The sequence below is a fragment of the Talpa europaea genome (assembly GCF_964194135.1).
Source record: "Talpa europaea genome assembly, chromosome: 7".
NCBI classification, from domain to species: domain Eukaryota; kingdom Metazoa; phylum Chordata; class Mammalia; order Eulipotyphla; family Talpidae; genus Talpa; species Talpa europaea.
In genome coordinates, this window is record NC_140074.1 from 99,232,661 (window position 1) to 99,257,721 (window position 25,061).

A 25,061-nucleotide genomic window follows, 5' to 3' on the forward strand; every position below is an offset into this window, starting at 1 on the left:
AAGTCTCTCACCCTCCCATGCTTCTGACTTTACCCAGTACTTGTATAAATAAATAAATAAATAAATCTTTAAAAAAATAAAGACAATAAGAAAAGGACCTCGGGCTTCCATATGGAGATTCTAATTAGAGTGGAGCAAGACTGGAGACAAAACGATGAGTGAGGAAGCTGCACAGAAATCAATTTGGGAGATGGGAGGGAGATAAATGAGTTGAGATTTACCTGCTCGGGAATATCTTAGCATAGATATCCAGGAGGCAGTTGTAAAAAGGTCAGATCAGTCCTGGAGGTTGAGTTGGAAGTCATCAGTGAGTAGGTAAAGTCATGTGGATGAGATGATCTAGTACTGTGTGCAAAGTAAGACGAGACTAGGGCTGATGGGGGAGCCCTATGAGGTATTTATAAAATGAAGAAGAGAAACAGAACCCACAAAGGAAAAAAAAATCATAAGCAGGGGATTAAGGACATAGAAAATAAGAGCATTTTATAGTTTCCAAGTCATATTCCAAATGAGCAAATAGACAGGAAATCGCCTAATTTTTTTCTAGGCATCTCTACCAATTTGGAAGGCGCTCTGAGAAACTCTCAAGAATTTACAGCAAGCAAAAGTTCAATCGAGATAAAATCATCTTCACTATTGCAGGAAAGGGGCCTTCCCTCGCGGCACAAAGGATTAAATCTCAGCATTATGAAGCTGTTTGCAGCACCGAGTAAAATCCCTGGCCAGGGAGCTGCTCACATGGCGCAGCAGACCTCTCCTGTCTCGCCCGCTGCTCCCCTCAGCAGTGTATTTCAGTCAGTCTGCCTGTTCTGTTCCCCGCTCTGTCTCTGGTGAATCCTCTCACCACCCACACCTCGGGCCTCTACCCCTGCTCTTGTATGCATAAATAAATAAATCTTAAAAAATAAGAGAACACTATGTGCATAATTTTGACCAAAAAAAATATCCACAAGGTACACATATCAAAAAGCAAGAAGCAACAAGTGTCGGTGGGGATATGGAGTCAAAAGAACACTTTTCCACTGTTGGTGTTGGTAGTCTGGTGTCGCTCCTATGGAAAACAGTATGGAGTTTTCTCAAAAGACTAAAAATAGATCTGCCACGTGACCCAGCAATCCTACTCCTAGGTTTCTACCACCTAGTAGAAAACACTAATTAGTTCAAATTAGTTAGAAAACAAATTAGTTCAAAAACACTAATTTGAAAGGAAACTTGCTCTCCCAAGTTTATTACTGCACTATTTACAATAGCCAAGATGTGGGGACAACTTAAGTGCCCAATCAGATAAATGGATCAAGAAGATGTGATGCATATACACAATGGAATACTACTCAGCAACGAATAAAGATAAACTCATGCCATTTACAGCAACATGGATGCAACTAGAAGGCATTATGCGGAGTGAAATAAGTCACTAGGAAAAAGACAGTACCAGGTAGCGTCACTTGTACGTGGACTATAGAGAAACCAAATAAAGTGTCATGTAACATCAAACTTTAAAACTAATCCTTGCCCCCTGGTCACAGAACTGAGGTCCCCAAGGGGAAGAAGAATAGGGAGGGGTGAGAAAGACGCGGGAGAAAGTACAATGGCTATGGGGGCAGACTGCGGTGCTTTTGCAGTGGGTGCGCTTTGGTGACTGCACATAGAGCACAGAGACCTTAAAAAATACTAACACTGGTGGAAACCCATCTTACTCAATTACATTTTAAAAGATTAATTTTTTTATTGACTCCTTGAACAAAAATAACATATAGGTTAAGGGAGAAAGGATTTTGAGTGGGAATTGCAGAAGGGGCCTACATCCAGAAGTAACATAAATCCCAAATAAATAATTAAACAGTACACCTCAAGCAACTTGGGAAATAAAACAAAGAATAACTAAAATACATAAAAGAAGGAAAATTATTTAAATTGGAGCAGAAATAAATGAAACACAAGTCAAAAAGCCAAAACAAAGATCCGTGAACTAAGAGTTACTTCCTCAGTAAACAACATTGATAAAACTTTAGCTAGGCTAACAATGGAAGCAAGAGAAAATTTATGATAGCATTAGAAAAAAATGGAAATTACTACAGCTAGCAGAGAAATACAAAGGTCATGAGAGCACTATGACTGACTATGCTAGCAAATTCAATAGTCTTGTTTTTTTCTTTTTTTTTAAAGATTTGTTTATTTATGCTTACAAGAACTGGGGTGCAGGCCGGAGGCGTGGGAGGGTGAGAGGATTCACCAGAGACAGAGTGGGGAGCAAAACAAGCAGACTGACGAAATACACCACTGAGGGGAGCAGCAGGCAAGACAGGAGAGGTCTGCCGTGACATGGGGGTAGCTCCAAGGCCGGTGGGGATCGTATAGGCACTGCAGAGGCTGCGGACAGCTTCACAGCGCTGCGCTCAACTGTCTGTGCCACCAGAGAGGCCCTGTATAGGTCTTTCACCTCTTTTATTAGGTTCATTCCCAAGCATTTGATTTTTTTGTTTCAATTATATGAGGGATGGTTTTCTTGATTTCTTCTTCTGCAGACTGATTGTGTATAGGAAGGCTACTGATTTTTGTGTGTTGATTTTGAATCCTGCTACTTTACTGAACTGGTTGATTATTTTGAGTAGTTTTTCTGTGGAGTTTTTAGGGTTCTCAGTGTATATTATCGATAGTATTGTCTGCAAATAGTGATCGTTTTGCTTCTTCTCTCCCCATCTGCATTCCTTGTATGTTTAGACAAAGGTATTGACACTGATTTGGACTGTGAGGCACTTCTAAAATTAAGTCAACAGGTTAAAATACAGCAAAAAAAAACTCAATGTGGCTGATGATGTAAACCTTTATGACATCGCACGTGAGATTTGTCATTTGAAGTACTTTGAAATATTGCTAAAAACAAAGTTTCCCTAGTCAAACTGTTTGAATCTATTTCCTGATGGAGAGTGAGAAAATGTTCCCATGTAAAAAGGCAAGGGGACAGTCAAAATGTACTGTTCTTCAGAAGGTTCTTGTTTTGGGACTGGTTTGGGTCAGTCAACAGCATTCTTCCCATAAGCAAAACTGTGTCAGGAGCTCAAGACACAGGAGGGAATTCCATTCTACCATGAAATTCTGAAAACATGTTAGTATGACTTAGGTGCAGATGATACTGTGAAGGGAGGAGAGGATGTGATTCAGGAAGAAATGTGCAGCACCTGCCTGCAAGGCGGTCAGAAGTGACATGTGGGTTGGAGGAAAGCAAGGTCAGAGAGCTGGTAGGCACATCTGGGGATTCTGCAAGAACAAGAGCAAATGCCCCAGGTGGCAACAGGATGTGGCAGAAAGAAGGACACCCAAATATCCCAAAATAGATGACAGGATCAAGAAGATGTGGTGCATATACACAATGGAATATGACTCAGCAATCAAAAAAGATAAACTCATGCAATTTGCAGCAACATGGATGAAGCTGGAAGGGGTCATGCTTGGGCAAAATAAGCCAGAAAGTAAAAGAAAAATACTGGATGGTCCTACTCATAGCAGGAATTTAGAAAACCTAAATAAGGGACCAGGAAAATACTAATTATAATAAAGTAAAAATCACAATCAACAGCAACTACAAGCCAGAGACACACTACCATGCGGGGGAGGAGGGAGTAGGATCAACAAGGGGCTTGGGAATGGTACGGGGACTATAACCAAGGTGAATATGCATACATTGGCAAAAATGAAAAATGATGTAAAAATACATAAAATTAAAAACAAAAACGAAGGGCAGCTCACCCAGCAGGGCTGGACAGGGAGGGGAGGCGGGTGCAGGCAGGGCTGAGGCCAGTGGGGCAGTGAAGCCTGTGCAAAGGGATTTTGGGCAAGTGACAAGCCCAGTAGGGCCACGGGAAGGCGTGAGGCCAGCGAGCGGATGATCTGATTGATGCTCTCGCTCCTCCCTGGGTGTGGGGGGAGGTTGAAGAAGGGGAGGAACCAGTGCGGGGCCGCAGCCCTGGCCCGTGACGCGCAGCATCCCAGCCTGGTGGGGGCATCGTGGGTTCTCAGAGGCGAGAGGGAATGCGGAGCCTCCGTGGGGTTTGCAGTCCCTGAGGTGGAGGCGGGCGTGGACACAGGCGGCCGCAGAGCGCGGACTCCCCCGAGGCGGCCGTGGAGGTTGGGGGGAAAGACTGGAACGGGCCCGCGAGTCCACCCCCGACACGGGAGAGGCCACGACCTCTCTGCGTGGCAGCCCGGGAGCAGCCGTGGTCACAGGAGGCGCAGCACGGCCTCTCCCGGCCGCTGCTGGGTCAGGTCCCCGGGGGGCGGGCCCGCGGGCACCTGCCTTGGGCGTCCCGTCCCCCGAGACGGATGACACCCTCCGCCCTCCGGGCCTGGGACACGCAGCGCTGGGGCCACTGGGCCCGACCCCCTGAGCCCAGGCTCTGAGCCTTGGGGCTCTGGCCGCGCCCCAGGCTGCTCAGGGGAGACCTGGTCCTCAGCGGATGCTGTGAGTTAGTGATCAGGGTTGGCCTGGGGCGGGGGGGAATCTGCAACCTGAGCAGCAGCGGACCCCCACTGCTCATGCGAACCTACCACTTCCAGAAGCCAGGCCGTTCCCGGCGGGGCAAAGGGCCACAGCGTCTGGACCTGGCCTTTGCCAACCTCTGCCCCCCCCAACCCCCGCGACCCCGACGAGCAAGAAGCAGATTTTTTTTTAAATAGTATTTTTTTGTTTGTTTGTTTAAGATATATTTATACAGGAATCGGGGTATAGGCCAGAGGTGTGAGGGTGAGAGGATTCACCAGAGACTGAGCGGGGAGCAGAACAGGCAGACTGATGAATACACTGCTGAGGGGCGCAGTGGGCGGGAAAGGCGAGGTCTGCTCGCCTCCCTGGCGGGCCGGGAATCGAACCGGCGCTGCAGAGGTGCGGACAGCTCCACAGCGCTGCGCTCAACCCGCTGCGCCAACGGGAGCCCCAGACGCAGATATTTCCAAGCCAGAAATCTTGGGGGGGGGCGGGTGACCAGCCCCAGCTGCCCCCAGCCCCGGCTGAGTCAGATCAGGGGGTGTCCCCACAGCACTGCGGGGGGCGGGGGCGGACTCCACCTCCAGGGCCCGCTTTACAGCATCTGCCGCCCTGGGAGCCGCCCCGGCCTCCTCCCACGCATCTCGTGGGCCAAACGGGGGAACCATGTCCCAGAGAGTTTTCAATGTCGGGGTGTGAAGAGCGGACTCTGTCGCGTCTCATGCTCCTAACATGGTGTTGTTTATTGTGCCCGTGGATGTGTCGTGTCATGTGAGACGCACCAGGGTTTGAGGGGGACTGTGCGGAGAGACCCTAAAAGCAGAAACCTGAGATAGGTGCTCGCGACAGAGGACACGGCCTCGCCAGCGCCCCGCGGGCTTCTGGGACGGGGTGGAGTCCAGTCTCCAGGGAGTCTGTCAACACACCTCTTGGGGGTTGCTGTCCTGTGAAGGCTGAAAAGCCCCCGGGGTGCCCTCAGCCGGGGGCGTGGCCTCTGCTCTGACGCCACAAAGAGCTCTGTGACGTCACCCGCGGAGCCTACTTAAGCCCCCCGCGCGGCCCGCGGCGGTGTAGGTAGAGCGAGGAGTGTTGGGATCGTGACGGTGGACTCGGAGGGAGAGAGAGCGCGTGTTGGTGGATTGGATTGCTTTTGCTTTGTTTATTTCTTATTCAGTTATTTATTTTAGCTATTTATTTTAGTTATTTTATTTTATATATTTTTATTTATTTTTATTTGTTTTAATTTCCCTTTATTGTTTTATTTGCTTAATTTTTCTTTTTTCTTTTATTTGTTTTTTTTAACTTTTTTTATTTCCCCCATTTTCCCCTCGTGTTGTTATTTTTGTGTGTGTTGTTTTTTCCCCTTTGTTGTTTGTCTGTTTTTTTTTTTTTTTTTAGTTGTTTGTAATTGTTGTTTGTTCGCTTGTGGTTTGTTCGTTTTGTCTGTGTTCTTGTTAACTTTAGTGGTTAGTTTGTTCTTGGTTTTTTTATTATATTTTTAAATATTTATCTTTGTTAATTTTTTGGTTGTGTGTTTTAATTTTTGAGTGTGTAGTTAGTTAGTTAGTATTAGTATTCTAGTTAGGTTAGCATAGTTAGTATTTCTGGTAGAGGTAAGTTAGCGTCCTTAGTGTTTCGGTAGAGTAGTCAGCGCGGGGAGCATTAGTTAGTTTCGGGGACCCTTTTCAGGTACTACTAGCTCTAGGCTAGTAGTGCACTTGTTAATCCGGCAGCGGAGCTAGTGCCGAGGGCTCTAGACAGCCAGGGCCTGCGAGCGTAGGAGCGGGTCCGCCCTCACTGCCCCGACGCGCCCGTCTGCCCAGCCAATGGCCCTGAGACAGTTTGTGGTGCTCCGCACGCTGGGGGAGGGCGGTTACGGCAAGGTCAAGCTGGCGCTGCATCTGCCGACGGGCACGGAGGTGGCCATAAAGATCGTGCCCAAGGGCGGCAACCGCGACAAGTTCCTGGCCCGCGAGGTGGCCTGCATGAAAGTCCTTCGGCACCCGAACGTTCTCCAGCTCTTCCAGGTGGTGGACACCGAGGACGAGGTGCTGCTGGTCCTGGAGCGCGCGCAGGAGGGCGACCTGGAGGACTACCTGTGCAGGTGCGGGCGCCTGGTGGAGATGGAGGCGCGCCGCCTCTTCCGGCAGATCCTCGCAGCGCTCAGCCACTGCCACGCCCGGGGCGTGGCACACCGGGACCTGAAGCCGGAGAACCTGCTCCTGGACCGGCACCGAAACATAAAACTCGCAGACTTCGGGCTCAGCGCCCAGTTCTCCGGGGCGGCGCTGCTCAAGACCCCCTGCGGCACCCCGGAGTTCGTGGCCCCCGAGCTCTTCCGTCAGCAGGCGTACAGTGGCCCCGCGGCGGACGTCTGGAGCCTGGGGGTGGTCCTCTACGACATGGTCACCGGGGAGCTGCCCTTCGAGGGCAACACCTTCGGGGAGCTGCGGGCCAGGGTGCTGAGCGGCATCTACCCCGAGCCGCACTACCTCTCCCAGCAGTGCCGGGACCTACTGAAGAAGATGATGACGCTCGACCCCCAGAGCCGCAGCACCCTGGACAGCATCATCAAGCATCCCTGGGTGGGGCTGCCCAACGGACTCCCGCCCAGCCGCGAGCCGTCCCCGGGCCAGCACGAGGCCGCAACGGAAACCATGGTCCGCCTTGGGATCCGGAAAGAAGACATCGACAGGGCACTTTTGGAGGCCAGGTACGATGACGTGATGGGGACTTACCTCATGCTGCTCTCCAGACAGCGGGCAGACGAGGAGGGGCTGGACCCCGCCATCTCCCCCAAGCTCCTCAGTCCCGATGGGGCCCACTGCTTCCTGATGCCAGAAGACCACCTGCAGCCTGAGGTCTCGGGGCACGAGACTTTACGGGTGGGACTGTACCCAGAGCAGGATGCCCAGAAGCCCACCACCACCTCCGGGCCAGGCATCCCGCAGGAGGACGCCGGCATGCAGAGCTCGGTCTCCGGCTCAAGGCCCGTGCTGCGGGAGGCCTGGGGGCCCAATACCATCTCGCTGCCAGGTACCCTGCAGGAGGAAGCTCTGCCGCCCAGCACCACCTCGCCAGGCCCCCAGCTGGAGGGGGCCCAGGACACCAGCAGGAAGAACTCCAGCCCAGCCCCCCAGCCCTCCAGCACCACCCGAACACCTCCCGCAAGATCGATGGCCCCTGCAGAGACACTGGGGGACCGTGAGCACCATTCCCATTCCACCCTTGGAGGCTACAAGGCCAGAGCTCGACGACTCCTCAACAGGATTGTAAAATGCTGTCTTCTCTGTACACCCTTCCGAGGAAAACAACAATCCAAAGTTCACCCTGCTGGGGATTAGGATCCTCACCAGCTCCTCCCCAGAATTCGCTTCCCCGCTCTAGGGCAGCCACCCAGTGGCCATGGTGAAAGGAGCACACCAGCGGAGGCCAAGGCCCTGGAGAGAGCACTCCAGCCAGAGGGGCCAGGAGCAGCATGAGAACATAGGCGTGGGGCACAGATGTCCACAAGCACAGCAGTCCCAAGAGCAGGTGAAGGGCCCGGAGGGCAACGGGGATGGTGAAGCACCTGTAGGGGAACAGAGCAGAGGATGGGGGGAGAGGAGGGCTTGGGGCAGCTGAGCAGGTGCAGGGCCCGGGATGGGAGTGGAGCTGTGTGGGCTGAGCCTCCAGAGGCCCCAGGGCCAGAGGCTGGGACCCCAGGGCCTTGTTTCCCCATCTTAGGTTCTATCCCGTGAGGGCCCTGTTGGTAGCCCCTGGGCACCCGGACGGTGCAGACGATGCAGGAGCTCTTCAGGCTGACTAGCGCTGTCTGGGAATGACATCCATGGTAGGAAGTCCCCGTGGACTGGGCCCCTTTTCACAACGGAGATTCCAAGTTGGAGAATCGCTCACCTGCCAGCCAGTGGTGCCTCGGTAGGGCCTCCTGGTTTCCATCTGCACTTTGCCGCATCTGAGTCCGTGCAGCACTTCCCGGGGGATGTCACTAAGGAAAGAGCCTCCTCCATGCTTGGGCTTCACTGGCTCTGCTCTTCCCATGCAGGTCCCAGAGGGCGCGAGGAGGAGGCTGCCGCCGTGGACACACTGGTTCCCACTGCAGGGGCACCTCCAGGTGACCTGTTCACCTGCGGGGCCCTGGGGCGTGGAGGCATCTGGACGCTCTTCCTCCGCCTGGAGGAGACAGTCTGAAATGGATTGTTTAGTTAAAATGTCTATGCCAGGACACATTAAATTGGTGTTTGAAACCAACTGTTTGCTCCTCGTTTATGACTGCAGCCACACTTCCAACACATCGGACATCAGAGACCTAAAAGTCCTTTAACATTCTTGTAATAAGCAGTGAAAAGTTTAGAAAATTTAGAAAAGCATTTAGAAAATTCTAGAATAGTCAGAGGAGTCACATGGTAATAAGACAGTGAGACAGGAGTGTGAAGCAGAGCTAGCAGTGAGTATGGAATAAGGTATCTGCACTATTTTCTTTAGGTGTATGTGCATGTATTGCACTGTGTGCAAGTGTGTGCATGTGAGTCTACATGAGTGTGGCAAGTGTGTGCTTCTATAGGTATGAAGTATTCATGTACCTTCTACCATCAGAAAGACACTCCGAGCTACAAAGAATTGGTAAGATATCTTCAAAAACGGGGCCTCCTGGATGGCCCAGCGGGTTGAGCCCAGCGCTGAGGGAAGTGCTGAGTCTCCAAAGGCCCTAATGTGGCTTCTGTTCCCGAGTCCACATCTGTAGGGGGTTTAATTCTGCCCCAGTATAACTGTAGATGCAGGTCAGTTCAAGTTTTCCCAGTTTCTTGCCCTTGGTCCCTGCTCCTGGTGTGTGCTCTGGTCACCCATTTCTCTTTCAGGGGCATCAATGTTGTCCTTCACAGTGTTGTGAGTGTGGTGGTGGTGAGCCCAGTGTCTTCACTCTGCCTCTGTATTGCCTCTCCTGCGTAACCCAATTCATTTTTGGAGACCATAATTACTTTGTGAACCAAAACAACTAAATACAATAAAAAGACAATAAACTGAAAAACTAGAAATGTTAAAAAAAAACACAGAAAGCCAACAACACTAATAAAATGGACCTAGATACAGACCGAAACCTTTAAAATAATGAACAAACTCAAATTGAGTCAAACATGAAAGTAAAATGCAATAGTATAAAACTTCTCGAATAAGACATAATACAAATAGATGTGACTTTGGATTTGCTAATAACTTTTTAGATAAAACACTAGAAGCATGACCTATGAAATAATAAACAGACCTTTGCACCTTATTAAAAGTTTATGCTCTGCAAAAATGATCTTAAAAACACAAGTAACTTACTGGGGAAATACTATGAAGATAGCTGCATTTAACAACATGCATTTGTCAAAACCCATAGAACTCACAGCACTAAGAATGACCCTTGGTCTACCTACATTTTAAAGAATCATTTTGCAAGTTCGTGTATCTCAGAATGTGACATAGACGATGACAATAGAATGTAACTGTATTACATTGTATGACACATGCTTACAGAAAGAGGTTTTGAAAAAGGTGCTGTAGACTCAAAAGGAAAGAATTCTATGGTTTGCTCTGCTGGAAATGTGCTTTCCACACTGGCAAGGCTGCCTGGGACAATAAAGTCAGCAAGACAATAACTTTGTTTGCTTTGAAGAGTTCCTCTGGTGAGAAGCAAAGAAAATGTCCAGAAAGTCCACAGTCCTATCGTGTTTATAAGTTGCTTGATGAAGGATCATGAGCTAATGACCTGAGGGACCAGCGTGTCTATGAGCCACCTGTCAAAATAAGAGATTCCAATAAGCTTTGGTACTTACATCTTCCCCCACACAGGTAACTCTGACTGACTGGACTTTGTAAAATCAAATCTGGACTTGCTATTGGTTTTTAAATTGGGGGTTGGAGTCATAGACCTGTCAGAACGAATGTTCTACAGGTCCAACATAACCTGTGCAATATGATCCATCCCTGGAAGGCATTGAGTTGATTGGTTAAACTGTTAACCCAGCCTACTGATGTACAAGGACTGCCCCCTGCCCTCAAGGTGCTGGTGTCCTAGGGAAGAAGACACATCATCAAGGATTGAATCTAAAGTTTGTCTTTGACAAACTTTGTTTGGTTTCTTGATATTCCACAGAAAAGTAACATCATCCAGTATTTATCTTTGCCCTTCTGGCTTATTTTGCTTGCCATAATAGCTTCCAGTTCCATTCATGTTGCCATAAATGGTGTGAATTTATCTTTTTTTTGACTGCAGAGTAGTATTCCATTGTGTGTGTGTGTCTGTGTGTGTATACATACCACATTATCTCTTCCATATGGCCACTGAGAATGCTTTCATTTAATTCCTCTATTCCTTTAAAAAACTCCATTTTGGGGAGGAAGTCCACTCATCTCTGCTAATCAGACAAGTATAGGTTTTTGCACCTGAGGGGGGAAATCCTATACATCCAAAACGCTAACAAAAATGTGAACCAATGGTGCTTCTATAATAAAAATTAAAAAGATGACACATCATCAACATCACTAAGCTGGCAGTGTGGTGGATAGCTTGACGATTAACACTATGGAGAAGAAATAAGCAAGGAAGAAGAAAGGCTGTATGGTTTTAAATCAAGACTTCAGGGAAAGCCTCTCTGAAAGCAAGAAAGGACAAGCAGGAGGACCAGCAGGGGCAAGCCTTGGGTGGTAGTGTACTTGCAGTCTTTGAGGGGCAGAACTATGGCCTGAAGAGCAATGTTGTCTCAGATCTACAGGCCCTGGTGTGGCTCTTTTGGGATGTGTGAGGGGCTCTAAGAGCTTAAAATGCATTCAGCTTTAAATGAGGACTGCACCAGAGATGGTGATTATAAAACCCTACCCAGTCCAGCATCCATTAATTCAGGGCTAATTAGCACACTTCCCTTTCCAGCTGTGCCCTCAATAACATTAGTGCTGACACCCACTGTCACCTACAGATTCAAGGTAATAGACCTCATCTCTTCTACAACATGATGGGTTTCCTGAAGGAATTGAATCATTTCCCAGGACTGCCTTGGGCAAAGTGGGACACAGCAATGGGGGCTGAATTTGAATGGGGGTGAGGAAGGGGAAGCTGGGCTGCAGGTGAAACATCCAGAACAAGACTTTCATAGACAACTTCATGCTTCTAAGGAGAGCCTGCCCCAGGTGGACTTAGGACACCAAACGCTCAGTAGATAATGAATTTCCCTCCACCAAAACATCTGTGCTCTCTATGTCTAGACCCACCCGTTGAGACTCTCACCTTTTTGTGTCTGCTTTATGTTCTGTGACTGACACCACATGGTCACCCTGCTTGCAGTTTTATTATACTAAGCAATCACAGCCTTCTATTGCGTAACACTGATTTTATTGAGAACAAATCTGCCCTGTTTGTTTACATTCTGTACACTGATAAAATAGAATAATGATTTCAGTTGGGCTCTAGAGTGAGTCAAATTTATAATTTATCCCAACTTGATATGCTCCAAAAATGAAAGAAGTGGAAGACTGTGGACAGTATGAAATGGCAGCTTAATTGTTAGGAAAGTAAAACCCAGAGCCAAAGAGTTAAAGGTTTTCCTACTGACGTTAAAATTGTTTTCAGAGAGGACGGACATGCAGCATTTGATGCCGAGGAAGACAAGTAAGTTCGCTTCGGTGCATAGGGCAGAGAAATAGCCTTTATATGTACATTTAGAACAATTTAAAAAGTGCCCGTTATTTCTGTAAAGGGCTCATACAAGTAGTACAGACTTGAGTGGGGTAGTGCAAATCCAGGAATCAAGGGTCCCTATAAATTCACCTATGATTCACTCCTGATGCTTTTACATGAGGTTCACCAAAGCACTTTGGATTTCAAACCATCTCTGCCTTGTACTCTGGGGTCTGTTTTTCTCTCTTGCATGATACATGTGTTAGATTGATACAGATCAGTATAGATGGGATGAGTGAATGGGACATAATGCACTTAACAAACATGTATGATTCCTTCTGCAAGGACAGCACAGCAGGTGCTCAGTGCAGGGTTTTTAAAAAAAAATATAAAGATTTATTTATTTACGCATACAAGAGCTGGGGTACAGGCCAGTGATTCAGGGATTGTTGGCAGTGAGAGGATCCACCAGAGACAGAGTGAGAAACAGAACAGGTGGATTGACTGAAATACACCACTGAGGGGAGCAGTTCTGTCTGAGACAGGAGAGGTCTGTTGCACCATGTGGGTATCTCCCTGGCGGGGATTGAACCTGGGCTGCAGTGGCTGCAGACAGCTTCATAGGCTGCATCTAACCCCTTGTGCCACCAGGGTGGCCCCCTTACAGGGTTTTTAAAATTGAATTTAAATGCCCAAGTAAGCAATCTCTTCATTTATTTTATTTTCTTTTTTAAAAATACATATTTTTTCATTTATACAAGAGCTGGGGTACAGGCCAGATGCACAGGACGTTGAGAGGATTCACCAGAGACAGAGCAGGGAACAGAACAGGCAGACTGACAAAATACACTGCTGAGGGGAGAAGCAGGGAGACAGGAGAGGTCTGCTGAGCCATGTGGGACACTTGCCGGCCAGCCAGGATTGAACCCACACTGCAGAGGCTGAAAACAGATTCGCAGTGCAGCGCTCAACCACCTGCGCCAACAGGGACACCCTCTTCATTTAATTAATTATTTTTTAAAAGATTTATTTATTTATTCAAGCACTAGGTATATTCAGAAGTGCGGGGAGGGTTAGAGAATTCACCTGAGCCAGAGTGGGGAGCAGAGCAGGCAGAAGGACTGAAGTACACTGCTGAGGGGAGCAGCGGGCAGCAGGAGAGGTTGCGGACCATGTGGGACCCTCCTCCGGTGGCCAGGGAGCAGCTGGGGATCGAACCGGTGCTGCAGAGGCTACAGGCAGCTTCGCAAATTCCCCTTTTTAAAGTGTACAATTCAGTGGCTTTTAGGAACTCATAGTTGTAGAAATTTCACAATTTGATGTTAGGACATATTCATGAACTTCTGAGGTAATGAAACTTAACCCGTTAGCAAATCTTCCTTGTGTCCCTCCCTCTCTAGTACAGGAAAAATCGCCCATCTGTTTTCTGTATGTGTGGAGTTATTTGTCTACTACAGACAATTCATGCAAATGCAATCACACAATAGGTATTATTTGAGACTGGCTGCTTTCACTTATTCTATTTTCAAGGTTCCTGCATGCTGTACTATGTATGGATCAGTACTTCATTCCTTTTCCTTGCTAGATAATATTCCATGGCATAAGTTAGCATATAATCGTTCTGCATCCCATTTGCAACACAGATCTTCCAAAACCCTGGCAATTTCATAAGTGATGAGCATGACCTTAAGGCATAAATTGCATAAGAGAAAAGAGGCAATGTGCTCACAGATCTCAACTCTTGATCACTTTGATTTTATTCAACCCTTCAACTTTTCTAGAAGGTATAAAGCTCTCTCTTAAGATGAACACATCATCAGTGCACTCACATCCCCGATCCTTGGCAGGGGAAAGGAACCAGTAACATGACGATTAAACTAAACGATTCCATTGTGGTCATACAAGAACTTTTCACAAGGATGAAAATGCGGCCTTCCTGCTAGTCAGGCAGGCACGGGCAGAGTGGCTTCATGTAGAGAGAGAGTCAAGCTCACCTCCACTATTTCAGTGAAGGGGTTTTTTGTTTCTGGCCTGAACCTAGACTCCTGCTCATCTGTTAATATCAATAAACGCATTTTGCCATTATTTTTAATTTCTAAAATTTTAAGTTTATTGTTTCACCCAGAAGCTTCATATTGATTTGATTTGGTTTTAAAAAAGTGAAATAAGACACTCTTTCAAAGTCCAGACCCGCCCAGCTTTCAGACACAAGAGTTGTGAAAGTTGTGCACGCACATGCCGGTGGAAAGGAAAAAGGCAAAATGGTGAGTGGAGCCACGACGTTTCATAACACAAAATTTTAAATGACGGGAAGATCCTTGCTCTGACTAGTTCATTGCCTTTGCCAAAACACAAACCAGAAAAATAGGACAGAATAGAATGACATGCCTGTGTTCCCAATGAACTCGGCCCACGTTGAAAGCCATCCCAGTGTCCTGTCATTTTCTGCCTCCCCCTAGAGCTCAGATCCTGAGGGCAGCAGAGGGTCCACAGTCAACAACAAAGACAGTGGCAGCAGGACAGAGAGCTCCACTATGCTGACGTGCAGCTGTGGGCTGACTTCCGGGAAGTCTTGCCACCCAACGAGGCCAGAAACACCATCAATTATTTGGGTGCTAAGACGCCAATGAGGAAATGAGGAAGGAAAAAAAAAAAACCACTGCAAATGAGCAGAGCCATGTCAAGGGACCATAAGCGCACCAACAATATCTAAAGTCCCTTTTTTAAAAAAGGAATTTTATCTTTACCTGAAAATATTTAACTCTAAACAAACTGAGGTCAGCCGTCCTAGAAAGAACATCACGAAGACACTGGCAATGCCTCGGGCGATGTCTGCCCATTCCCTGTATTGTATTTGACATGGAGATTTTCAACAATGGATTTGAATGTTCTAGTCTAAAGCTCAACCCATCTGAGCAACATTGAAATGGAACTGTATACAGATGCCATAAAATGGACATCCTCACCCGCATCTCCACCCAAGGACACTTGAGCCTTCCTCATGGATCTTAGAGTGTTGAGACCGTCACCATCTGTGGAGGAAACATGGGCTACTTGTCTCCACTTCACTTGGAACGTCCACACCGCCTTGATGCAGCAGGACTGTGTGCAGGTGTCGCCACCGTGAGTGCTGTCGTCCCCTGTCAGGGCTCCCCCAAGACTTGGAGCGAAGCTGCGGTCTGGGCTGTGGACCTGGAGTGGGGGAGGGGAGGAACCTGGTCCTGTAGTACCCAGTAGGGGCAGCACCCACTGTGCTTTCATCTGGGCAGAAGGTGAGCCCAGAGGGAGGGAGAAGAGCATCTCCCTGTGGGTAACTGAAGGCAGAGCAGGGGCAGGGGGGGGGGGAGGAACAACGGTAAGGAGGACCGAGGGGAGAGAGGGCTGGATGTGGAAAACCACCAGGCTCTGGCAGGTTGCGTTTTGGGCATGGAGGAGCACAGAGGTCCGGATTCATTCCTGAGCACCCCACTGGGTCAGAACCCACACTGAGGGGATCCCCAGGAGACCCACGGGCATGGGAAGGTCTGATCACTGCTGTGCTCTGAGTGCTGGGAGCAGAGGATACAATGGCACAAGGTAAAAGTGCACCACGGTCCACCCAGGAGCCTCACCCTGCAGCTGTGTCCACCACACCCCGGGTCCCACTGGAGCTGGTCGCTGCCTGGGACGGAAGCTGCACAGACTCTCTGAGCACCTTCATCCTCCCCGTGGCCGCAAGCCCTGCCCTGGGGATGCGACAACTGCACCCTCGCCTCTGTCCATGAGGGATTAGTGCCCGCCTGGCAGGGTCATTCCTGGCATCGAGGACCCTGACAGTTGAGAGAGAGGCAGGCAGGGCTGCACCAGCACTTCCCCCTCAGGGCTGCGCTTCCGCCTGCATTGAGTAAGGAGAGAGAGGAACTTACTGGAAAGAGCACCAAGACGACCCTCTCTGCCAAAATAGAAGGTTCTAGGCTCAGGTAGGCCCGGGGTGGAGGATATAGTTTTTTCCTCCTATACCTGAGCCTCGGTTTCCAGTAAGCCCTGACTCAAGAGGTGGACATGACCCCTTCACCTGTTGTTGCCAAGCACCCACTCTCTGCTAGATGACAAGGACACGAGCTGAGCTGAGCCCACAGCTCAGAGCACCCTCAGGAGGAATCAGGGACACAGGGAACTTCAACAGATGCTGCAAGAGTTGTGACAGGGAGCTTGAGATGCCGCAGTTTTCCCTGGAAGGGGCACCAGACACAGGAGGTTGTCAGAGAGGGGCCGCAGGCCTGAGACAGCAGGAGCCGATGCCAAGATTCTCGCAAGCTTGTCTGGAGGCTCGGACTTTAGCCTGAGTGCGGACAGTGGGAGCCACTGAAGAGCTTTTTGAGACTGTAAATAAATGACATGACACAACAGGTTGTCTTTTGTGAGGGAGCGAGGACCGAGGGAAGGACTGCAGACAGCCCTCCGGAAATATCTGCTTCCTCCCTTTCCTCTCCCCAGGAGGCAAAGAAAGGAGGACGTGAACCAGCCCGCCCAGGACAGCAGCGACATGCTCTTTCTTGCCAGGTACAAATTCAGACCCCAGGCCCAGCTTCAGAAAGGACAGTCCACGGATGAGTGGGTCTGGCCCTGCCTTGTCCAGAGCTGGTGACCAGCCCGCAATCGAGGATCGTGGATTTCACAGACACAGGTGACCAGAGACGTGGCTCTAACTTCATTATCAATTTCCTGTTTCCCAGTTGCATGTTTTGAATTTCCTGAATTAATTCCTCTCTTTGGTTCCTTTATAAAGCACACTGGCACTATCCTGCAATTATGTCACTTGAGTGCAACATTTTCTCTGGTGGCACATAAAGCAGATGAGAAAAGGACAGAATTACTTACAGTTCCATCAGCGGAAAAGTGGAAGAATATCCTAATATTATACGATCAGAAACTTGTCATCTATTACATGATAAAATGCCTTTGCTGTTCAATCTGAAACATTCTTTCTTCATCTTAGAGAACAGATCTACTTTGTCTGTTTTAGAATTTATAGAAAATAACACCTTTTTAGAAATTATAGAAAATAACACCTACTTTTTTATTAACACTCTGTTTTATGAATGTTCCACAAGTGGAAAAACATAACAAACCTAGGTGGGACTTCCCATTTGTATGCAATTTAGAGATTCAATGCAATTCCAATACAAATTACAGTGGTGTTCTTCAATGAAATGGAACCAAAATGGTTCAAATTCACATGGGATTGCAAAAACCTCTAGTAGCGATAGTTCTGACTAAAAGGGGTATAGAAAGGAGGTATTACACTCCCAGACATCAAACAATATTACAAAGCCATTGAAATGAAAACTTTATTGGACCAAAAACAGACACAGAGAACAATGAGGAACTAACCTATGACACAGGAGCAAAGAATATACATTGGAAAAAAAATTGCCTCTTCCATAAATGGTGCTGGGGAACCTGGATTGCAACATGCAAAAGAATGGAACGAGACCACTACCTCACACTATACACAAACCAACTCAAGTGGATGAAAGACTTGCATGTGGAACCTGGCACCATCGAATACACAGAACGGAACACAGTCAAACACTCCATGACACAATCCCAAGGAACATCTTTGAGGATTCTTCTCCAGAAGCAAAGAAAACAAAGGAGAATGTAAACAGTTGGGGCTCCAAAAACATAAAAATCTTCAGAACAGCAAGAGACAATGATCAAAACAAAGAGATACCCCGCTGAATGGGAGAAAATATTTGCAAACTATATGACAGATGAGGGACTGATATCAAAGATCTACAAAGAGCTTACACAACTCAAAAAAACAAACAATCCAGTCCAAAAAATGGGCAGAAGTAAAAGGACTCTTCTCCAAAGAAGAAATGCAAATGGCCAACAGGCACAGAAAAAAGGTTCAGCATCATTAGTATCAAGGAAATGCAAATCAAAACCACAGAGATGCCACCTCACTCTAGTAAGAATGCTTCACATTAAAAAAAAAACACAACCTGGAAACAACAAATGCTGGAGGAGCAGCGGAGAAAAGGGAGCCTCCTACCCTGCTGGTGGGAAGGCAAACTGGTCCAGCCACTATGGACGGCTATGTGGAGGTTCCTCAGAACACTGAAAATGGGTCTACACATGATCCAGTGAGTCCACTCCTAGGAATCTACCCAAGGGACAAAAACACCCCAGGAAACCTGAACTCCCTTGTTTACTGCAGCACTATTTTCAATAGCCATGACATAGAAACAACGCAAATGACACAAAACAGATGAATGGGTCAAAATGGTGTGGTGTAGATACACAAGGCAATATTACTCAGCAATGAAAACAGACAAATTCATGCCACTGTTGGTGATATGGATGGAGCTGGAAGGGATTATGCTGGCCACAATAAATCAGGAGAAGAAATATCAGATGTGAAATACAGAGAAACTGAACAAAATGTAAAGAGAAAGACAACCCTAGCAGACTGACCAAGAGCTGATGCATCCAGAAGGGAGAGGGAGGGAGGGGGATCAACAGAGAGGAGGGAAGAGGACAAGGGATTGTGGTGATGGATCACAGCTGCTATGGTGGTGGGATCATTATGGGGACCCTGGGGAAGAAACCTGGGGGAGAAACCAGTAACTAGACAAAAATGAACAAGGATGTAAGAAAAGAAGAAAAAAAAGAGATGGTCTTTAAGGACAGGGAAGACCCTAAAACAACATAAATAAATAAATGCACTTAAAGGGGGGGTCTCATCCTGAACAATACTGCAGGCACTGCAGAGGCATTCCCTCCTTACCAGATCTAGAATAGATCTCCAGGAATTATCTCTGGAAGCTGCAGCAATTAAGCCTGCTGTGTTAGACAAACAGTTACAGAAAATGTTTTTTTTAAAGACTGATTTATCTTTATACAAGAGCTGGGGTGCAGGCCAGAGGCGTGGCAGGGTGAGAAGAATCACCAGAGGCAGAGTGGGGAGCAGAACACGCATACGGACCGAAATACACTGCTGGTGGGGAGCACTGCAGGGATATAAGAAAGGTCTGCTGTGCCATGTGGGTATCTACCTGGCCGGCTGGGAATTGAACCCGCACCTCAGAGGCCGTGGACAGCTTCATAGCATTGCGCTCAATCCGCTGTGCCACCTGGGAGGCCTAAAAGGGCTAATTTTTAAAAAAAGATTTATTTATTTATACAAGCACTGGGTACAGTCAGAAGCGCGGGAGGTTGAGAGAATTCACCAGAGCCAGAGCGGGGAGCAGAGCAGGCAGAAGGACCAAAGTACACTGCCTTGGGGAGCAGCGGGCGGCAGGAGAGGTCTGCGTGTCCTGTGGGACCCTCGCCTGCGGCCGGGGATGGAACCAGCGCTGCGGAGGCTGCGGGTAGCTTCGTAGCCCAGTGCTCAACCGCTGCGCCACCGGGAGGCCCACCAAAAGGGCTGTATTTAACTGCAGTCTCTTATGACTAGCAATCATGTTTGGGATGAGAGCCATTCTAAAACTATTAAGTAATTCATGTTCAATATTAATGACAGCATCTTCACATAGTACAATGATATCTGAAAGTTTTCTTCTGTCTCGTTTTAGCCCAAGCTCCTTCCTTATGGAGGAGGACGCCCAGCACCCACAGACCTGTTCTGAGGATGGACGCAAACTCCTTCCCTCCCCCAGCCTCCAAGAGGGTTATAATTTACTGTCATTATAAAACCTCTGGTTCAGTACAAAATACAAAATTTGGGAGTCCAAAAATATCTGGCCTTGTGCTTATTTTCTGATCTCAGAGAAGTTACTGATCCCTTTTCGACCACAGGGTACGCAAGTACAATGTAGGAATAATATCTCTATAGCGTCATTAATGGAGATCACGGAACTAAAGCAATGAACTTGTTGCACAGGGTCAGGTAATCTCCATCAGATGCTCAATAAAGGCCGATTCCTTTCTCCTTTCCAGAGAAATTCAACTTCTCTCCAAAGCAAGCATAACAGAGGAAGTGGCAACACATTTAAAAGTAAAGTGCAGTGTTCCCCCCCACCCCCGCCGGTGGGCTAAGGGTGAAATCCCAGTGCTGTCGCCATGATGGCCTGAGTTCAATCCTCAGCCGGGAGTTGACCCACTAGGTGCAGCAGACCTCTCCTGTCTCACATGCTGCTCCCCTCAGCAGTATATCTCAGAAGATCCTGCTGTCTGATCCCTAATCTGTCTCTGGTGAATCCTCTCACCCTCCCACAGCTCTGGCCTGCACCCCAGTTTTTCTATGCAAATTTTTTTAAAAAGCTTTAAAAAAGAGCCTCCCCTAGTGGCACAAGAGTTGAGTGCTGGGATAAAAAGCTGCCCGCAGCCTCTGCAGAGACAGTGTGATCCCCGGCCGCCAGCGAGGGTCCCACAGGGCACGACAGATCTCTACTACCACACCCGCTGCTCCCCTCAGCAGTGTATTTCGTCAGTCTACCTGTTCTGTTTCCCGCTCTGGCTCTGGTGAATTCTCTCACCCTCCCACGCTTCACACTGTACCCCAGTCCTTGCATAAAGAAATAAATATATCTTCAAATAAATCTTTAAAAAAGACACATAAAGGGGTTTATCTTCAAAATATTCAGTTCCCATGAGTCACTGTGGTTTACTCAATCCCTGAAGTAGGAGGGCTCCTTTTAGCATCAACTATAGAAAAAAGATCTCAAGTGCTTAGAAAAGAACCCTTCAGTGTCGAAGATGCTCCCCATTGAGAAAGTTTCCTTCCCTGTTAGTGACAGCGCCCAGGAGACCCTGCTGAAAGGTTTCTTGGGTGTGTCCTTTAGTGACGCAGAGAGGGCCACTGCTTTCACTGCATGGAGTCAGTTAATAATAACCCATTTTAGAAAACTAAACACTTGTAGCCGCGTGTGGCAGGCTGTGTGGCTCCTGGTCGCTCAAGACTCAGGGAAGCCTGGATTCTCTTCAAGGGAGAGTGTAAAGTCGCCTCCTGAGGCAGTGTACAGGGGTACAAGGTCCCTCTTCCAGGCTCTGAATGACCATGTCAGCTGCGCAACAGGGACACGGTGCTGCAGCCCTCACATGCCGGCCCAAGACCAACAGGGGCAGCATCTCAGACCCCTTGTGAGAAATGCAGAGCCCCAGGCGCCAGCAACCCCCTGGGTCTGAACTTTTGCCCCTCGGAGACTGGGACACGACTCTGCCCTCCTGCCTGCTGGACCTGGGTGGGGAGGGAGTGTCGGCCCCAGAGAAGATTACAACATGTAAACTTATAATTCCCCAAATTATATTCTAAGTTCACAGAAATTAAACACACAAATCAGTGGAACACAGCGGGGATCCCGGCAAACCCACCCCACGAGTGATCAGTGCTGCAGGGAGGCGCTGGGAGCAAACACGGGGGATGCGCTTTCTGTCAGGGACGCTGGCCACCCACGGGGTCACACTCAGGAACGACCTGACCCCCATGTTCCTCCAGGACCCAAAATGACCCGAGCAGAGCTCTCCACCCCCAGATCGCCCCGCCCTGGGTCCCCTGACTGGCCCGCTCTGCATCAGCCACCTGCAGCGACTTGTCCTCACCTCCCTCTTGCTCTGGGTGGTTCCTGAAGAAACTGGGTTCCCGCAGGCAAGAGCTTCACCCCGAGTCTGGAGCAGCGAGTGCCAAGGAGACCCCAGCAGCTGGGGAGGCGGGAGCGGGCACAGGGGTGCGGCTGCAGGGGCTGGTGTCGGGGCGGGCCCAGGGCCTGGGCCTGCGGGAGAACCCTCGGTGCTCACGTGGCGCCCCTGCCTGTCCTGCTGCGCTGAAGTTCATAAAACCGAACTAAACGGAGGCGAACACCCCGCATCTCCGACGACACCGTTAACCCAGAATTTCCACCGCAAGTCGCGCCCACGTGCCTGAAAACACGCGAGGATTGTTCACGCGCAACCACACAGGGCCCGCAACCCGCTGCCCCCCACAGGGAGAGACGGGGGGCGTCCCGCCCCCCCACAATTCCCTGCCTCTCCCCGCCCCGCCACCAGCCCGCGCGCTCCCCCGCCTGCGCGCTGCCCCCGGGGCTGCTCCCTCCTCGGCCCTCTGGCACGTTCCGCCAGGGCAGGGGCTCCTGGCCCCGAGTCTCCACCACTTCCGCTCCCGCGTCAGCGCGCAGGGACGTGACGTCAACACGCAGGGGGCCTGGCGAGGCCGAGGAAGGACAGGCTCGCGGGGGAACCAGGCACGGAGACGTGGCGCGCGCCGCCTGGTGGCTGTGAAGGGGCGGTGCCGCCCAGGCGGAATAATGGGGGGCGGAGGCCCCAGGCCTGGCCATGGGGCGCAGGGGGAATGGAGATGGGGGCCAAGGGGCGGGTCAGCCTGGACAAGGAGAGACGCAATCGCGGAGAGTCGTGAAGGGGGGAAGCCCGCGCAGAGTGGGGCAGGAAGCGGGAGTGTGTGACGTCAGAGCCTTCATGCTGGTGAGAGGAATGACGTGGAAGCAAGAACCCTCTGATATAGGGGTTCTCGCTCATTCAGGAAAATTTTGTATCGCCCTTCTGCGGGGAACTTGATTCACCTATTAGAATTTGGAATATTATATATATGCATGTGCATTAAAAGAAATAGTAATGCAGTTTTTGAGAAATGACCTCAGGAAATGCTGTGAACACAAATAAAAATGTATATCCGTCAAAATGCCAACCAGCACTTTCTTGTACTAATACAGGAAACAATCTCCATCAGAACTCCAGGAAACAGTCAAATATGTGACAGTAAATGTAGCAATTAGGTACAATCATTCTGAATAGTTATCAATGACTTGGGAAATACTTATGTTATAACATTAAATGAAAGAGAAACGATATAAAATGCAAATATAGTGTTATTCCAGCATGGATATAAAATTTTATGAAATAATATACTGTGCATGTAGAACAGAAGGGAGAAGTTACTTTGCATTCGGTGGAATACTATGCAACAGCGAAAATACAGAGACTCTAGCTAAATCCAATATGTGGGTCACCTTGCCTGCATGTTGTTGAGTGAAAGAGTCAAGATATAAAATGAACGTAGCATGACTGATTTAAATTTTAGATACCAGACAAAATTGAAATCATGTGTTAATCATGTGTGTCACTTAGAGTGACACACTTAGGTGATGAACTGTCATGATGAATTGTCATACTTGTAATGACAGCCACGTATTCGTGCTTACTCGGAGAAGAAGATGATGATAGTGTGGCCTTGTGTTTCTTCACCCAGTTAATGGAGTTCATTTGGTCATTCAGAAATTTCACGTTTATGCTATCCAGGACCCTTGCACACAGGTGTTTCAACAGTGAGTCTTCCCATAACCCAGGAAGGGCAGCTCACCACTTCTAATTACTCTCGTTACCTCAACTATCCGAGTGACTCTCGGCCATCAGTGACATCCTGTTTAATGTGCTATTTACCCAGTTGCACGCAACAGATACAGCACCCAGAGCAAACCTAGAATATGTGTCCCCTTCTTCACTGACATCAACCACCTGCCCCTGTTCCATGGAATTCTTGTGATCACCCCATAGGAATAGAGGATATTACCACATGTGACACAGACACCCACAAATAGGGATGCCACAGAAACACTGAAAGTGACGGATGGCCTGTTACTACCTTACTGGAATCAGCTTATGTTCAAGTGTGTGATGATTATAGATCCTTTCTGGTGATTTCTTTTTCCCTAGACACACTCTAAAATATGATTTAACAAAAGAGAGAGCTAGCTGGATTTTGGAGTTAATATTGTTATAAAAATTATATTTTATTTATCCTTTGTGCTAAGCTATAATTTATAATCTTTTTAAAAGATTTATTTTGTTTTTTTATGCTACAAGAACTGGGATGTAGGCCAGCATTACAGGGAGTGAGAAAAATTCACCAGAGACAGAGTGGGGAGCAGAACAGGCAGATCCACTGAAATACACTGCTGAGGCAGCTGCCCCTCCCCCATGAGCCATGTGGGTCAGCTCCCTCGCGGGGTCAAACTCATCCTGCAGTGGCTGTGGATAACTTTATAGTACTGAGACTTAACCCCTGTGTCACCAGGAGGGACCCTATATTTTGTAATCTTCAGAAATTTGAAGATATATTAATGGCTCTCTTTTCTTTTTCTGAAATTTCAGAAAGGAATAAACAAGGATATATGTGGGGAATAATTGTATATACATACAGGGTTGATTGATTCCAATATCCACTTGCAGAGCCACTGTCTCCTATCAAAAGGCAAAGAGCTTACTTTTTTTATTATTTTTTTAATTCTTATTTACTTGTGCATGCAAGAACTGGGGTACAGGCCAGAGGTGGTGGGCTGAGAGGATTCAGCAGAGAGAGCAGGGAGCAGAATAGGCGACTGACAGAAATACACTGCTGAGGGGAGCATCGGGTGAGTCAGGAGAACTCTGCTGCCTATTCTGCTCCCTGCTCTCTCTGCTGAATCCTTTCAGCCCACCACCTCTGGCCTGTACCCCAGTTCTTGCATGCACAAGTAAATAAGAATTAAAAAAATAATAAAAAAGTAAGCTCTTTGCCTTTTGATAGGAGACAGTGGCTCTGCAAGTGGATATTGGAATCAATCAACCCTGTATGTATATACAATTATTCCCCACATATATCCTTGTTTATTCCTTTCTGAAATTTCAGAAAAAGAAAAGAGAGCCATTAATATATCTTCAAATTTCTGAAGATTACAAAATATAGGGTCCCTCCTGGTGACACAGGGGTTAAGTCTCAGTACTATAAAGTTATCCACAGCCACTGCAGGATGAGTTTGACCCCGCGAGGGAGCTGACCCACATGGCTCATGGGGGAGGGGCAGCTGCCTCAGCAGTGTATTTCAGTGGATCTGCCTGTTCTGCTCCCCACTCTGTCTCTGGTGAATTTTTCTCACTCCCTGTAATGCTGGCCTACATCCCAGTTCTTGTAGCATAAAAAAACAAAATAAATCTTTTAAAAAGATT